Source organism: Cetorhinus maximus, chromosome 24 (assembly GCF_964194155.1).
Source record: "Cetorhinus maximus chromosome 24, sCetMax3.hap1.1, whole genome shotgun sequence".
Taxonomy (NCBI): Eukaryota; Metazoa; Chordata; class Chondrichthyes; order Lamniformes; family Cetorhinidae; genus Cetorhinus; species Cetorhinus maximus.
In genome coordinates, this window is record NC_135902.1 from 21,299,933 (window position 1) to 21,311,703 (window position 11,771).

The following is an 11,771-nucleotide window of genomic DNA, read 5'->3' on the forward strand; positions in this document are numbered from 1 at the left end:
CAAGTTGGTGGTAGAGGCAGAAACTCTAAACTCTTTTAAAAAGTACCTGGATCTGTACTTTAAGTGCTGTAAGCTGCAGGGCTATGGACTGGGTGCAGGAAGTTGGGATTAGAAAGGGCACCTGGGTGTCCTCGGGCTGGCATGGACAAGATGGGCCCAATGGCCTCCTTCTGTGCTGTAACTTTTCTATGGTTCTATGGTTCAACATTCACTCCCTCCACCACTGACTCAAAGTAGCTTTTTGTGTGTACAGGACATACCTGGGCAATTTTCCACATTGTCGGGTAGATGCCAACGTTGTAACTGTAGTGGAACAGCTTGGCTAGGGGCGCAGCAAGTTCTGGAGCTCAGTCTTCAGTACAATTGCCGGAATGTTGAAAAGGCCCACAGCCTTCACCTGTTTCTTGATATCATGTGGAATGAATTGAATTGAGTGAAGACAGGCATCTCTGATGCTGGGGCCTCAGGAGGAGGCCGAGTTGGATCATCCACTCAGCGCTTCAAGCTGAAGATGGTTGCAAACCCTTCACCCTTGTCTTCTGCACTGATGTGCTGGGCTCCCCTATCATGGAGGATGGAGATATTTGTGGAGCCTCCTCCTACAATTAGCTGTTTAATTGTCCACCACCATTCACGACTGGATGTGCAGAACTGCAGAGCTTAGGTTTGATCTGTTGATTGTGGGATCACTTAACTTTGTCTATCACGTGCTGCTTCTGCTGTTTGGCATGCAAGTAGTCCCAGAACCTAGTTCACCAGGTTGATACCTCATTTTTAGATATGGCTGGTGCTGCTCCTGGCATGCCCTCCTGCACTCTTCCTTCAACTGGGGTCGATTCCCCCAGCTTGATCTTAATGGTAGAGTGAGGGATTTGTGGGGTCATGAAGTTACAGATTGTGTTGTATACAATTCTGCTGCTGCTGATGTCCCACAGCGCCTCATAGATGCCAGTTTTAAGTTGCTAGATTTGTTCAAAATCTATTCCATTTAGCACAGCAGTGCCACACAACATAATGGAGGGTATACTTAATGTGAAGACGGGACTTCATCTCTACAAGGACTGTGCGGAGGTCATTCCTATCAATACTGTCATGGACAGATGCATCTGCGACAGGTAGATTGGTAAGGATGAGGTCAAGTAGGTTTTTCCCTCTTGTTGGTTCCCTTACCACCTGTCGAAAACCCAGTCTTGCAGCTATGTCCTTTAGAAGGGTCTTTAACTTTCTGACATTATTCATATGTTCATAAATTGAATAATTATTTGCTAGATACTGACCAGAGTAATTAGAATCAGTGGTTTAGCCATTCACTGACAGATCTAGTTGGGCCACATAAAGCACTATCGGGTCCTGTTCCCATCTGCTAAAATTGTAACTCTTCCAGGATCATCCTGGAACGCAAAGATAACCCCTGGCTTCTTTTCACTACTGCAAACCATCTTCTTAAATCTCTCTCCCCTGTTTTCTCCACCCTCACCTCCAACAATAAGTGTGAGGAGCTCATGGACTTTGTCGCCAAGATAGAAACTATCCGATCAGCTGCCTCCCTTACTTGCCTCCCTTCCCAAGCCCATCTGGGCAAACTTCCTCTAAAGCTCCCGCCCTAGCCCTGAACTTGCATCTTTCATTAGTTTCTCTCCTATCCTCCCCTCATGCCCTCTATGAACATATCCTACAACCCAAATCCTGCTCCCTTGACCCTATTTCCACTAAACTATTGAACCCCCAACTTCCTTTCCTGGTCCCCATGTTAGCCACTATTGTAAATGGTTCTCTCTCTTTAGGAGCAACACTGCCCTCCTGTAAATCTGCCATCACCACCCTCTCCTCAAGCTTCCTTGCAAAGTTCCTCCCCATCTCCAAGCTCCTTTTCCTCTCCAATGCCTTTGAATGCCTCCAAGATCTGTGCCCATCTTTCTCAGAACTCCATGTTAAAATTCCTCCAATCAGATTTCCACCCCTGCCACAGTATTGAAACAATTCCTCCCAAAGTCACAAAAGATATTCTATGTGAATGTGACAAAAGTAAACTATCTCTCCTCGTGCTTCTCTACCTATCTCCAGCCTTTTACATAGTTGACCACACCATCCTCCTCCAATGCCTTTCCACGGTCATCCAGATGGATGGGATAGTTCTCACCTGGTTCCATTCTTTTCTAATTGTAGCCATTTGCAATGACTTATCTTCCTGCTCCCACACCATTACCTCTGGTGTCCCCAAGGATCTACCCTTGGTCTCCTCTTACTTCTCATCCACTTGCTGCACCTCAGCAACATCATCCAAAAACACAGCGTCAATTTTCACATCTACACTGATGGCACCCAGCTCTACTTCACCACCACCCCTCTCAAATTCACTGTGGCTAAATTATCAAGCTCCTTGTCCAACATTTGGTACTGAATGAGCAGAAATTTTCTCCAATTAAATATTGGGAAGACTGAAACCATTGTTTTTGTACTTGCTACAAATTCCATTCCCCAGCTACTGACTCCAACATTCCCCCTGGCGATTACCATTTGAGATTAAACCAGACTGTTCACAACCTGTTCACTGTGTCATATTTGATCCTGAGATAGCTTCAAACTACATACTTACATTATCACTAAACCCGCCTATATTCAACTCCATAACATTGTCCAACTCCACCACTACTTCAGCTCATTTGCTGCTGAAACCATCATCCATGCCTTTGTTACCTCTGGATTTGACTATTCCAATGCACTGCTGGTCGGCCTCCCACATTCTATCCTCTGTAAATTGGAGTCATCCAAAACTCCGCTGTTCATGTCCTTAATTACTCTGGTCGCTAATCCAAAATCCCATCTGTTTTGTTACGACTGGCTGAGGAGGAGTAAGCTGGCTCCCCTTCTATTCAGCCCCCTCAGTTGGTCGCAACAAAGGTTTTTAAATTTCTTTTCCATGTAAATACCTTTTCCAATACAAATGTATTTATTTGTTAATAGCCAATTAAACCAGGTTTCCTTGAGTCAAAGAAAGAGAAAGTTTATTAGTTACCAAACCCGAGAAAAAAAAAAGACATACACACACACACACACACACACACGGATATCAGAAGTAAGAAAGTTAGAGTCCAATTAAAAGTTAAAAGAAAATATGATTACGTCCTTTGCTTGTCTTTGAGGCGTAGATTATTGAATGTTGCGGCGGTTTAAAGTTTGTTGGTTTTCTGTAAAATTCTGGAGTTGACTTGGTTCAGGTCTGCACTTTGTTGAAGACACGCCTTTAACTTCAGAGAGAGAGAGAGATCTTTCCTGCTCTTTTCCAGCAGTGTTTTTAGGTGACTATCATATTTCTTTTTCTCCTCCTTTCTTTCTGATTCTGCTTGGCAGAACCAGTTTTAAACTCCTGTCTATATATTCCCACAAAGGTATTCGATTAGCATGTCTTGCAGCAATTGTTATAGACCAAGTAATCCCAATTTTTGATCTTTTCATCTCCGAAACTGTTTCCGCATTTCAAGATATAAATCTACAGGAAATGGAGATTTATTCCTCCTCCACAGAGGGTTTTGAATGTCTGGTGCGTATCTGGCTGTTTAGCAATTCCCATTGTCTTGATAGAACTTTAGCTGATCAAGGTCCAGCACTTTACATTTTTAATGCTTTCTGTCAAGATAATCTGTTTGAAGTGGACCTTTACACCCTCCAGATGTGAAATTCCATGTAACAGTGCAATTCATATAGAAGCTTTCCATAAAAGTGGTCAACTTTACAGTATTAGATCAGGTGACTCATGGCAGCCATTTTTTGATTAGTGTTTCTGCTTGTATATATTTTAAAAACAGGTCTTCTTTAAACAATTCAATATGTCTGTGGTTAGCCAGTGAAGTTGTACGTAGTTCTCATACAGTCCCAATTTCTTGCCATTGTGACATTATTTCCTAGTTCCTCCATGGCCTCGTCCCTTGCTCTCTCTGTAATCTCCTCCAGCCCCACAAGGTGCCAAATAAAAGGCAAGAGCTTATGGTGTTGAGGGTTATATATTAGCATAGATAGAGGACTGGCTAGCTAAGAAGAAACAGACAGTCGGGATAAATAGGTCATGTTCAGGGTAGCAAACTTAACTAGTGGAGTGCCGCAGCAGTCAGTGTTGGGGCCTTAATTATTTACGCTCTAAATTAATGACTTGGGTGAAGAGGCCAATTGTATTGTAGCCAAATTTGATGACAATATGAAGATAGGTAAGAAAGCAAGTTGTGAGGAGGATACAAAGAGTCTGCAAAGAGATACAGATTAAGTGAATGAGCAAACATTTGCCAGATGGAGTATAATGTGGGAAATGTGAGTGTTACGGATAGGAGAGATAGGCAAACTGAACTTCTTTCCTCTCACCAACTGTCCATAAACAGAAAGTGTTCTGAATTATTTTTAAAGTATGCTGTGGTGTGTTTTCCCAAACCCTCAGTTTGTGTGATCCAATTTATTAATAACTTGCAGCAAACTCACATTATGATTAACTTAGAAGGTTAGTTTATTCACATTCAAAATCTCCAGGAGGAATGTTTGCAATGTCCCACTTCAATACTAGCACACACAGTGAGGGGGGATAGAGAAAAATAAAATTTTACCACTATGGATAGTAACAGTAAAAGAATCACAGAGATGAATATTTGTTCACGTGATTATCAGAGCCCAGAGTCAGAGTCCAGTGAGGAGTTCTTTCACATAGGAGCTCAAATTCAGCTGGCTGAATTCTCTTTATAGTTGGTGCTAATACCACAAGGTGAAGTTGGTATACAGAGACTGGATCAGTTCTGCAGGCAATGGTAGGAAATCTTCCAGCAGAGATGGGCTTTGAGTGCAGACTGTTGTTCAGTCTGGAGTTTTGCTTCTTGGTGTTCACCAGTTGGATGTTAAACAGCAGATTGAGGATTTCTCAGTTCTCAAAGGAATATAGAGATTTCAAAATTGTCACTTGAATCACACAGAGTCACAGAATTGTTACAGTGCAGAAGGAAGCCATTCGCCCAATCATGTCTGCACCAGCTCTCTGAATGAGCTTTATGATTCAGTGCTAATCTCCTGCCTTTTCCCCGTAACCCTGCACATTGTTTCTATTTAAATAATCATCAAATGCCCTCTTGAATGCCTCAATTGAACCTGCCTCCACCACACTTCCAGGCAGCGCATTCCAGACCCGAACCACTCGACATGTGAAAAAGATTTTTCTCATGTGACCTTCTTTCTCCACAATGATTTCAAAAGGGATGTATATCCATGGTCTGCAATTGGCTTTGATTTCAGGAATGATAATGTTCTAGCCATTAGCTTTTGAAAAAGTTACCATCCATATTGAGGATCTTGTGTCGGGGAGCCATTGTCTAGGCACACCCTCTGATTCTGCTAGATGGGTAAGCTTATCAAGATGCAAATGACATCCATTGTCCCCTCAATGGGCCCCTTTTGAAATGGATCTGGACAGTCCCAAGTGTGAGATGAGTCTTGTCCACAGCTCTGCAGGCATGACGAGTTTCGATCTGCAAGTCCCCTGGTTTCAAGATTATCATGTCTTTACAATTGGGCGTGAGATTCCATGATGATGAGAGGAGAATTTTGTTCTTGTAACTCTTGTTGGTAGCTTCCAGAACAAAGGGCCAATCCTGTCATCATGTGACTTGTAGCAGCCATCTTTATTGGTTCAGCAGAAAGTCCATTTTAAAAATAGCAGAAAGAATAAAGTTTTGATATATACAGTTTTGAATTCCTTTTCATGTCATATTAACACAACAGGTGAGGTTGTCCACTTTGGCAAGAAGAACAGAAAAGCAGAATGTTATTTAAATAGAGAGAGACTGAAGAATGCTACAGTGCGAGGGACCTGGGTATCCTTGTGTATGAATCACAAAATGTCAGCATGAAGGTACAATAAGTAATTAGGAAGGCGAATGGAATGTTGGCCTTTATTGCAAGGGGGATGGAATTTAAAAGTAGAGAAGTCTTACTAAAATTGTACAGGGCCTTGCTAAGACCGCACCTGGAATACTGTGTACAGTTTTGGTCACCTTACTTAAGGAGAGTCACACTTGCATTGGAAGCATTTCTGAGAAGGTTCACTAGGCTGATTCCTGGGATGAAGGGTTTGTCTTATGGGAAAGGTTGAGCAAGTTGGGCCTATGCGCATTTGTGTTTAGAGAATGAGAGGTGATCTTATTGAAACATATATGATTCTGAGGGGGCTTGACAAGGTAGATACTGAGAGGATGTTTCTCCTCATGAAAGTATCTAGAACTAGGGGATACAGATAAAAATAAGGGGTCAGTTTTGAAGAAGAATCATATTGGACTCAAAACATTAACTGTTTCTCTCTCCATAGATGCTGCCAGACCTACTCAGTTTTTCCTGAAACAAAAACAAAAATAGCTGGAAAAACTCAGCAGGTCTGACAGCATCTGTGGAGAGGAATACAGTTAACGTTTCGAGTCCGTATGACTCTTCATCAGAACTAAGAAATATAGAAATGAGGTGAAATATAAGCTGGTTGAGGGGGGTGGGACAGGTGGAGCTGGATAGAGGGCCAGTGATAGGTGGAGACAAAGAAGAGATTGCCAAAGATGGCATAGACCAAAGAACAAAGAGGTGTTGACGGTGGTGATATTAACTAAGAAATGTGCTAATAGGTGACATTAAGGGTAGAAAGCAGGACGAGCAAGGTACAGATAGCCCTAGTGGGGGTGCGGTGGGGGGAAGGGATCGAAATAGGCTAAAAGGTAGAGATAAAACAATGCATGGAAATACATTTAAAAATAATGGAAATAGGTGGGAAAAAAAATATATTAAAAAAATAATAATAAATTATTGGAAAAAGGGGGATCAGAAAGGGGGTGGAGACGGAGGAGAGAGTTCATGATCTGAAGTTGTTGAACTCAATGTTAAGTCCAGAAGGCTGCAAAGTGCCTAGTCGGAAGATGAGGTGCTGTTCCTCCAGTTTGCGTTGAGCTTCACTGGAACATTGCAGCAGGCCAAGGACGGACAAGTGGGCACGAGAGCAGGGTGGTGTGTTGAAATGGCAAGCGACAGGGAGGTCTGGGTCATGCTTATAGACAGACCGAAGGTGTTCCCCAAAGCGGTTATCCAGCCTGCGTTTGGTCTCTCCAATGCAGAGGAGACCGCATTGGGAGCAGCGAATGCAGTAGACTAAATTGAGGGAAGTGCAAGTGAAATGCTGCTTTACTTGAAAGGAGTGTTTGGGCCCTTGGACGGTGAGGAGGGGGGATGTAAAGAGGCAGGTGTTGCACCTTCTGTGGTTGATTGGGAAGGTGCCGTGGGAGGGGGTTGAGGTGTAGGGGGGGAGGGAAGAGTGGACCAGGGTGTCCCGGAGGGAACAATCCCTGCGGAATGCCGCCGGGGGGGTGAAGGGAAGATGTGTTGGTGGTGGCATCATGCTGGAGTTGGCGGAAATGGCGGAGGATGATCCTTTGAATGCTGAGGCTGGTGGGGTGATAAGTGAGGACAAGGGGGACCCTCTCATGCTTCTGGGAGGGAGAGGAAGGTGTGAGGGCGGATGCGCGGGAGATGGGCTGGACACGGTTGAGGGCCCTGTCAACCACCGTGGATGGAAAGCCTCGGTTAAGGAAGACATGTCAGAGGAACTGTTTTGGAAAGTGGCATCATCAGAACAGATACGATGGAGGCGAAGGAACTGAGAGAATGGGATGGAATCCTTACAGGAAGCGGGGTGTGAGGAGCTGTAGTCGAGGTAGCTGTGGGAGTCAGTAGACTTGTAATGAATATTGGTGGACAGTCTATCACCAGAAATTGAGACAGAGAGGTCAAGGAAGGGGAGGGAAGTGTCAGTGATGGACCATGTGAAAATGATGGAGGGGTGGAAATTGGAAGCAAAATTAATAAATTTTTCCAGGTCCAGACGAGAGCATGAAGCAGCACCAAAGCACTCATCGATGTACCGGAGAAAGAGTTGTGGGAGGGGGCCGGAGTAGGACTGGAACAAGGAATGTTCCACATACCCCAGAAAGAGACAGGCATAGCTAGGGCCCATGCGGGTACCCATAGCCACACCTTTTATTTGGAGGAAGTGAGAGGAGTTAAAGGAGAAATTGTTCAGTGTGAGAACAAGTTCAGCCAGACAGAGGAGAGTGGTGGTGGATGGGGATTGTTCGGCCCTCTGTTCGAGGAAGAAGCGGAGAGCCCTCAGACCATCTTGGTGTGGAATGGAGGTGTAGAGGGATTGGACGTCCATGGTGAAGAGGAGGTGGTTGGGGCCAGGGAACTGGAAATTGTTGATATGATGTAGGGCGTCAGAGGAATCGCAGATGTAGGTGGGAACAGACTGGATAAAGGGAGAGAGAATGGAGTCAAAATAGCAAGAAATGAGTTCCGTGGGGCAGGAACAGGCTGACATGATCAGTCTGCTGGGACAGTCTTGTTTGTAGATTTTGAGTAGGAGGTAGAAGCAGACCGTCCGTGGTTCTGAGACTATGAGGTTGGAAGCTGTGGAGGGAAGATCTCCAGAGGAGATGAGGTCAGTGACAGTCCTGGAAACAATGGCTTGATGTTCAGTGGTGGGGTCATGGTCCAGGGGGAGGTCGGAGGAAGTGTCAAAAACGTTTTTCCTGAGTTTTTCCTGAAATTTGTTCTTATTTCAGATTTCATGAGTAGATTTACAAGAACAATGCCAGTGCTTTAAAAATTGCAGCTATGAGGAAAGATTGGATAGGCTAGGGTTGTTTTCCTTAAAACAGAGGCTGATGATCTAATTGAGGTGTACAAAATTATGAGGGGCTTAAACAGGGTAGACGGGAAAGCCTGTTTCCCCTAGCTGAGGGGTCAATTACCAGGGGGCATAGATTTAAGGTGATTGGTAGAAGGATTAGAGGGGTCATGAGAAAAAACCTTTTTACCCAGTGGGTGGTGGGCACCTGGAATTCACTGCCTGAATTGAGGCTTAAATGCTTAACTCATTTTAAAGGTACATGGACCTGCACCTGAAGTGCTAGAACCCGGCTGCGGACCAGTGTTGGGAAGTGGGATTAAAATGAGTGGCTAGTTTCTTTTTCTTTTTCTTTGGCTGGCGCAGACATGAGGAGCTGAATCGTCTCGTTCCACGCTGTAACTTTTCTATGGTTCTATGTCCAGCATCCGCAGTATTTTACTTTTATAAAAATAAGGGATCTCCCATTTAGTATGTAGCTAGGGAGGACTTTCTTCCCTCAGGGGGTTGTCAGTCTTTAAAATTCTCTTCTTCAGAGAGCAGTGGAGTTTGGGTCACTGAATATATTCCAGGCTGAGTTAGACAGATTTTTGATTGGCAAAGGAGTGAAGGGGAGCAGACAGGAAAATGAAGTTAAGGCCACAATCAGATTTGTCATAACGTTATATGAATAGTGGAGCAGGCTCGAGAGGCCAAATGGCCTATCCCTGCCCCTATTTCTTATGTAACAGTCCAAAGTATCTGTGTCTATCTAATTCTGGCCTCTTGTGCATCCCCAATTTTAACTGATCCATCATTGGTGGCCGTGCCTTCAGTACCTAGGCCCTTCTTAAACCTTCTCTCCTCTCTACCTTTCTTTCCTTCTTTAAATATGACTTAAATCCTTTTAAAAACAAAAAACTGCGGATGCTGGAAATCCAAAACAAAAACAGAAATACCTGGAAAAACTCAGCAGGTCTGGCAGCATCGGCGGAGAAGAAAAAAGTTGACGTTTCGAGTCCTCATGACCCTTCAACAGAACTACTCGGTTCTGTTGAAGGGTCATGAGGACTCGAAACATCAACTTTTTTCTTCTCCGCCGATGCTGCCAAGACTTAAATCCTGCCTCATTGACAAGGCTTTTGGCCATCAGCCCTAAATTCGCTAAATGTGGTTCAAATTTTGCTTTCTGATGCACCTGTGAAGTGCCTTGGATGTTTTATTCTATTAAAGACACTATGTAATTACAAGTTGTTATTTGAGATTGATACTGGGTTATGGGGATAGGGGACAGCAATGGGATTACATTGAGCTATGGAGAGAGCAATGGGATTATACTGGGCTATGGGGAGAGAGGGGCAGTAGGATTATACTGGGCTATGGGGAGAGAGGGGCAGTAGGATTATACTGGACTATGGGGAGAGAGGGGCAGTAGGATTATACTGGACTATGGGGAGAGAGGGGCAGTAGGATTATACTGGACTATGGGGAGAGAGGGGCAGTAGGATTATACTGGGCTATGGGGAGAGAGGGGCAGTAGGATTATACTGGACTATGGGGAGAGAGGGGCAGTAGGATTATACTGGGCTATGGAGAGAGAGGGGCAGTAGGATTATACTGGACTGTGGGGAGAGAGGGGCAGTAGGATTATACTGGGTTATGGGGAGAGAGGGGCAGTAGGATTATACTGGACTATGGGGAGAGAGGGGCAGTAGGATTATACTGGGTTATGGGGAGAGAGGGGCAGTAGGATTATACTGGACTATGGGGAGAGAGGGGCAGTAGGATTATACTGGGCTATGGGGAGAGAGGGGAAGTAGGATTATACTGGACTATGGGGAGAGAGGGGCAGTAGGATTATACTGGGTTATGGGGAGAGAGGGGCAGTAGGATTATACTGGACTATGGGGAGAGAGGGGCAGTAGGATTATACTGGGTTATGGGGAGAGAGGGGCAGTAGGATTATACTGGGTTATGGGGAGAGAGGGGCATTAGGATTATACTGGACTATGGGGAGAGAGGGGCAGTAGGATTATACTGGGTTATGGGGAGAGAGGGGCAGTAGGATTATACTGAACTATGGGAAGAGAGGGGCAGTAGGATTATACTGGACTATGGGGAGAGAGGGGCAGTAGGATTATACTGGGTTATGGGGAGAGAGGGGCAGTAGGATTATACTGGACTATGGGGAGAGAGGGGCAGTAGGATTATACTGGGTTATGGGGAGAGAGGGGCAGTAGGATTATACTGGGTTATGGGGAGAGAGGGGCAGTAGGATTATACTGGACTATGGGGAGAGAGGGGCAGTAGGATTATACTGGGTTATGGGGAGAGAGGGGCAGTAGGATTATACTGGGTTATGGGGAGAGAGGGGCAGTAGGATTATACTGGGTTATGGGGAGAGAGGGGCAGTAGGATTATACTGGGTTATGGGGAGAGAGGGGCAGTAGGATTATACTGGGTTATGGGGAGAGAGGGGCAGTAGGATTATACTGGGTTATGGGGAGAGAGGGGCAGTAGGATTATACTGGGTTATGGGGAGAGAGGGGCAGTAGGATTATACTGGGTTATGGGGAGAGAGGGGCAGTAGGATTATACTGGGTTATGGGGAGAGAGGGGCAGTAGGATTATACTGGGCTATGGGGCCAGTAATGGGATTACAATGGGCTATAGGGAAGGCAATGAGATTATGCTGGGTTATGGGGAAAGCAATGGGATTTTACTAGGTGATGCTGGGCTGTGGGAGTGAATAGAAGCACTTTGTTGAAATGCGAACTAAATGCAAATCCTAAACAGTGATTTTAAATTTAAGCAAATTGTTCTCACACCGAATCCATCAGTCTTGACCGATTTGGGCTGGTAGGCAGTGGGTGACACTTCTCTGCCGTCCCTCTCTCCCCAGGCGCTTCGCTGCCTCTCCGACTGCCCGACCTTGGTGCCAGCCGGCGGATCGAAATTCGCGTTAAATTAAGCCAATCGGATCACGCCATTTCTCCTACAGTTGATTGGTTCATTTTGAGAGAATGGACCTATAGCGATGCGAGTTTAAAGACCAATCAAAAGTGGGTTTTGTGACCAATCGGAGCAGGGTTTGTCCCCCGGG